The following is a 7,217-nucleotide window of genomic DNA, read 5'->3' as shown; positions in this document are numbered from 1 at the left end:
ATCCTAACTTATCCGACATACTTCCAATGATTGACAAAAAACTCTACTATTATTTCGGGTACAACAACTGTATTTGCAACATTTAGAACAAGAGAACATAAAAAACATATATCTAAACCTACTATGCAAACCACAGCTAACAGTGCAATAATCCTCAAAAACTAGGTCCAACATTTACTCTACATTGTTAAAAAATAGCTCTAACATAACTACGCCTAATATCACTAAATCCTTCATCTATTTGCAAAGTTATGTCTAAACCTACATCTCATTGCTAAACTATGTCTAAATCCTATATCTAATTTTGAACCTATGTCTAAATATTGGATCTAATTTCTAACCTATATCTACATACTAGATCTAATTGCTAACATATGTCTAAAGCTAGATCTGTGTTATACACTATGTTTAAACCTATATCTAAGTTCTAAATTATATCTAAAGCTAGATCTAGTGGCTGCCTTAACTGGTTTGTAAAGAAACAAAGGAAAAAAAATTACCTTTGATTTCAGCAGGGCTTCGCTGCCTCCTTCTCCCTCCCCTCCGCTCCCCACCTTATCCTCCTCCTCCTCCTCTCAGCTCTCTCTTCTCCAATCTCTCTTCTCTGGCACCAGCAGAGCCAAATGAGTCGGGTGAATCCCCTTGGGCAGTGCGACGAATTATACAGGAAAAGGTGTCGCTCATTCAATGGATGGCACCTTTTCCAGTGGGATGGGCACACGCAGATGCTCCTATCACTCGTTGGAAGGGTGACACCTTTGCTATTGCCCATCCAATGGGCGACACATCGTCATGGCAGCTAGGTCAGCGAGCATATTTAATTCTATCATGTTTGACCGTAGGCCCCACTAGGTGTCACACGTTGGATGGGCAACACCTTGCTGTCGCTCTTCCAACAAGCGACAATAGGTTAGATGTGCAATTTTTTTTTCAAATGAACGCATTGTCATCCAGTCAGACATTAGCAAGATCGTTGCATTTGACTCACCATGGAAACCATAAGTACAATTTCAACCTATAATAGACATGCTAAAAAAGTTAAGTCTATCAATTCATTATTCGCTCTAGTAATCTTTCATTTGATTGAATCTAAGTCTAGTAATACTATTTATAATCATGCACAGGGCATACACACGATGTTGTAAGCATAGTCTTCTATTCCGTCCATATGTGAAGGCCTTCGATGTCCGAACAAACTTTTCGGTACATATGGAATATTTATGTCTCTAATTCCTACTAAATGACTAGTTCATGCTACTGATGTTTTATATCATTTTTTCTATATAACAGGTAGGAATCGGGCAACAATTTATGTGGCTTTTATTCATGCGATTTCATGCACACATTCACCAGAGATAAGGTGCTCCAAGATGATGAAGAGGTATGTAAATACATATTGATGTGTTCTTCTCAGCTTCTATACGTGTTCTGTATGATTGATTTTTTCAATTCTTCTAATGAAAGCTAATCAAGTTGAACACAAGTAAACTCTTGCAATATCACATCAACGCCATCCAAGAACAACTTATCGGGTTCATCAAAAATGAAGTGATAAGTGCAAAAGGTGAATTTTATGAGTCGTCATATAGAGCGCAACCTTCAATAAGCACTCATGACTTGCCGAGTTCAACAACTTCGGGTAGCAAGAGAGGTTGAAACACTTATTTGTTTCCCTTGCATGTTTTAGAGTTTGAAATCTAAACCAAATTGTGAGTTAGAGAATTTAAGCTCTGTCCCAACCAACCAAGAAACATTTGTGACTGACATGTGAATTGTGTATGTATATGTGATTTGTGAATGAAATGTGTTGAGTGAGCAAGAATTATGATAAATTGTGTATGTATATATGCTTGTGTATATGTGGAGTTTTCTGAATATGCTATTGTCGATAATAGCTAGATTTTTTTAGGGGTGGGGGATTATCACTGCTGGTTCATGTAGTGGATCGCCAGTGATAATCCAATAATCATTGTCAGTTGATTACATAAACTGGTAGTGATAATTGGATTATCACTATTAGCTCATTAGATGAACTAGCATAATCATGGATTATAACTGTTGCTTAATCATTGCCGGTTCAAAAAATGGCAGTAAAGCATTTTTTAAATCGGCGCTGAGACCCTTTTCTACAGTAGTGATTGCCATTAATAGTATGTGAATTCTATTGAACTGAAGGTGCCGCTAAATCATTTTCAACCAAATCCTAAATACAAAGTGGTAGACTAGCCAACAAGGGCTCAGCTTCCATAGGACACACACTCAAGTGTAGAAAACACATGCGACACCTTATTATAGTCTCTAGAATTACACTGGACAAGCACTAATAAATTCATTTACAGAAGGTTTCAACTCGCAAACTAGACCACCGGGCGAGGAATGATCAAAGGATGATGATTCCATTTCTTGTTTGTCCATCAAGGCATCATTCTCCCCCAAAATGTTTCCTATTCCCAATTCAATTGTCACTTTGACACCATGCATAATAGCTATACTTCTCCTTGCAAAGGATCAAGGAGATAATCAAGATGGCCCCTTCCTACGCAATGAGCATCACCATCCTTTTCTCTATTTATGAATCCCAAATCCATCACAACTGATTTTTGAAAATGCCTAGCACAATACTAACAAACCTAATGTTTTTAGATTGTCCTGCAACTGGTACATCTCCTTTTTGGAAAGGAGTCCTTTGGGTGTCTCAAGTTGCTAAAATGGATTATAGGTGGGTTGTTGGGGATGGTAAAAAGGTTAAGTTTGGGGAAGATAAGTGGTTTGATTATTAAAGTTTGGTCATTCAGTATTATGAGCTTTATGTGATTGTTAATGAGAAAAATAAAATTATTGCTGAGTTGTGGGATGGGGACAACCTAAGATGTTCCTTTAGATTAGTTGTTGCTCAAAGAGTCATGAATCTCTGGTTAGAAGTTTTGCATAAGCTCTGACTTGTTTTGTGATGAACCTAACTCATTGGTTTGAGATTTCATTCTTCTGGAATATATTATGTGCAATCCCTTTACACTATTATTAATTTTAGAGGGGTTAAGTATATGTTTTGCCTACTATATGGAATTTAATTATGCCTCCTCGTGTGCGTATTTTTGTGGTTGATATCTGTAGCGAGCATGGCCCTTTTAGGGTATATATGTGATTTTGGTGATTAATGATAACATAGTTAATAGGACTAACATATTTGCCAACTATATACTTTAGTAGCTCTTATAGATGTACACTTGAGAAATTCTAACACTAGGTAGCTCAGAGAAGCCAATGGAAGAGTTGAAGAGAAGATAGACTCAAAGAAGTTTGAATTGGACGAGTTCTAGAAAAACACTACATGCCGGATGGTCCGACGCTGAAGCAGTTGAATATGCCGAAGTAGGTTGTACGTGTTGGATGGTGAAAGCTTCGCTGAAGCAAAGTCCAGAGGGATATCCTTGTGTTCACTAAAATATGGACATGTACATGCCGGCTGGTCCGACGAATATAGAGGAGGCTTCGCTGGAGTAATTGTGGCTCTAACGACTAGTTCATAGAGAGTGCACACTGGATGGTCCAGCGCTTGTAATGTTGCACATGTCATACCTTCTGGTGAGAACAATAATATATTACCATTGGAGTAATGGCTAGTTTGCGAGATTGACGCTATATATATACCCCTCACTCGGTCATTTGTGTGCATTGGAGTCTAGAGAAACTCACATATACTTGAGGATACATCTAAGCCACCAAAGTGCTAAAAGTAATCATCAAAGGCAATTAGCACAAGATTAGGGAGTGAAGAGTGCTATTAGGCTGAGAGAGAGTTGTTGCTAGGTATTACTATCTAGAGAGGGGATGATTGAGTGATTCTACATTGTACCAAGTAGTACGTCGATGCCTTAGAGTTTTGGTGACTCGCCGGCACTGTGAGCCTTGGTGGCTCAAGTTTGTCAACCTTCCAACTTTGTGTGGAGCGGCGGCAAGAAATTTGTATGGGGATACGGAGACCCTTGCCTTTGTGGCTCAAGCTCTAAAATAAAGATGGCAGCAAGTGACCGGAAGAGTAGTTTGTGATGTGTCTTACCTTTGTGGCTCGGTGGCTCAACCTACTTGAGGCCTAGGTGGCTCAAAGGTCGTGACCGGTGCCGATCAGGAGCAATAGCCTAAGTGGTTGCTCCAATGTAGACTAGGGGTGGCGTTTATGCCCTTAATACCACGAGATAAAAATCCTTTGTGTTGAGTTTGCTATCTCTATCTTGTTTACGTTTCCGTATTTACATAATTGTAATTTACCTTTGCTTATTTACCTTACTAGAGGAGTTTGCTAGGATTGGCTATAGGTTGCAAACCCTTTTGAGCAGTAGAGTAGACACACTAGATAAACCTAGTGTATTTTTAGATAGAAATTGATATAGATTCATCTTATGAAGTTTTTGGAGCCGATCAATTTGAAGTGTCCTAATTCACCACTCTTAAGACGTCACTGATCCCTTTCAATATCACATAAAAAAACTTTTAACTAGGGATAATCTGAGTAAAACACAACATGGAGTAAATGCCAAAATTCTTTCAACAGGAGATTAATATCTATGTCTTTTTGAACTTGTGATTGCTAAAGCAGATTGGATAGAAATTCTGAGATTGTAGGTGGAAATGTGGGTTCTAGCTATGAGCCGAGCACCCGGAGGATGAAGACATGAGCTGGGGCGCACAAAAGAAAGTGTCTTATTTATTTATTCTCTTTTGCTTGGATAGATGCATTATGTACAATTCTGTGCACTTGATGTGTTATGAGGTGATTGAAAAAATCGTTGTACACCGTGATGTAATGAACCATATCATTTGTTAAATTGGATCGGGGAGATGGCCCTAGTTTCTAAAGCAATCACAATTAATTGCATGTAATTTTGTTCTTATAATTCATGTACATGGTATATACTTGATGATTCAGTACACATTATATGCATGTATACATAGAAATAAGGGCTAACATTAATTAAAAATTTATCGTTAAATACTATGTAGTATTTAATCATTCTAGATAAATTTAGATTTTTTATTACCTGAATTTTGGTATATAAAAATAAAATTTTCACTAATATATCATTGATAATTTTATGTATTTATATATGAAAATTAAAGTGATAAAAAACCTAAATTTATCTAGAAAAGCTAGCTATTTATAGTGATACATAATTAAACCTAGATCTATATTTTGCACATCATATATACCTAGAACAATTAATTCTAGATCATCATGAAAAAGTCTAGATCTAGATATAGTTGATCTCTCAAGATCAAATTCAAACACAAATCTAGATCATCTACATCATCTAATACCTAAAACAATTCTACATCATTATGAAAGAAAATCTATATACAGCAAGTTCTCCAAACCAAATCTAGATCATCTAAACCAAATTAGACACTACTACAGAACATGTCATAAGTAGCGCCCTATCAGTGTCGATTGCGTAAAAACCGACACTAAAGATATATCGGTGCCGGTTGTTAAACTCCCACGCATGAACAATGGCTGAGGCGCTAAGAACCGACACTAATAGTGACTTTTCAGTGCCGGTTCGTGCCACAACCGGCACTGATAATGAAGGGACTATCACTGCCGGTTCGTGTCACGAACCGGCACTGATAGTTAATGACAATCGATTTTTTAAAATTCATAACTTTTTCATACGGTGTTGGATTGAGATAAACTTTATATTAAAAATATAGCTTTCGATGAGATCTATAACTTTGTAGTTGACAACTTTTTCATTTGAAGTAATTTAGATGCCAAAATAATCATGATAAAATTTCAGTAAGACGGGTAAAAAGAAAAATATCTCGTAGTGCTATCAGCAATGAGAGATATGTGAGATGTTAAGGAATGTACGCGCAAGGGAGGCGGTCATGGCTTCGAATCCAGCGAAACGCACATGTGCGAAAAAAATGTGACGACGACGTGTGCGTGTGGGGTAGCTCGGGCCTTGGTCAACTGGTTGGTTGCAAAAAAAAATTCATGTTTTTGGCTTCAGAACATCGATTTTTGGAACCGACTATTAGTGCCCAATAATCAGTGCCGGTTTAAGAACCGCCACTGATGACGATTTTGAATCGACACTGATAGTCTGCTATGCGGTAGTGAGAACATAATGGTCACATTATAGTAACAAATGCCAATGAATATTTAAGTTTCCACCAAAATCTAGCAATATTTTAAACAAAATCGTCCACCGCTTCCTCAAATAGTTGCGCATAGTACAGATAGGAGCTCTTCTGTTCTAATTCAGACAAGCTCAAGCAAGAGGTAGAGGAGGATATTAGCCAATAGTACATACGGATGACTTACAATTGGAATAGTTGTACTTTTGGTATTAGTATAGATGGTTTCAAATATGAGCCATATGCAGTAATAACACAGATCACTTTGGTTTAGAACTGTATATTCTATTGGTTTTAGTACAGATAGTTTTAAATAGGAATCATGTATATTACTAGTACACGTGTCCCACCAATTTGAGATCACTCCTAGTTATTTTCTGAGACGGTTCTAGTTTGAAGTCATCTATGATAATATTTGTATATACAACTCTATAAAACGGTCTATATTAGAGCACCTCACTCAATTATTTATATAGTAGCGAAATATGAGCCAACCGGTCTGACTTGCCTGCAGGATATATAATTGCTTGCTGTTTAGTTCCAGTTTTGCGATAAGCACTCCTGCATTAGTTACGTGTGGACAACTGAGCCTGAAACCTCGCTCTATGCTGTACGCAAATACTCCTATCTACATAAGCAATCCATGGTTATCCACAGAACAAGGTAGCATTTGACCAAACAAAAATAAAACAGACACAAGGTAGTATGTGATGATGCTTATCCGTATCAACACGTCCTTCCTTTTGTTTGGAGTACGTAGTGAAGCGCGTTTATTTTGATGTCAATGGTGTAATTTGTATTAAAACATATATATATATATATATATATATGAAGTATATTTGGTACTCCCGCGAATATATAATATCACATACGTATCTCATAGCATAGGGAGTATCTCGTATGATAAATAGTATGTACATGAAATATGTAAGTATATAAGATTATCTAAGTGTTATGTATACTTTTTTAATGGTTTGTACATATTTTTTTAGTATATTATATTTTATGTACAAATATGAAGGTATTATCAAAATCGAATAAAATTGATGGATTTTTTTTCAATTTTTTTATATAATTCA

The sequence above is a fragment of the Phragmites australis genome, chromosome 8 (assembly GCF_958298935.1).
Source record: "Phragmites australis chromosome 8, lpPhrAust1.1, whole genome shotgun sequence".
Classification (NCBI taxonomy): domain Eukaryota; kingdom Viridiplantae; phylum Streptophyta; class Magnoliopsida; order Poales; family Poaceae; genus Phragmites; species Phragmites australis.
Note: the sequence above shows the minus strand (reverse complement) of the source record.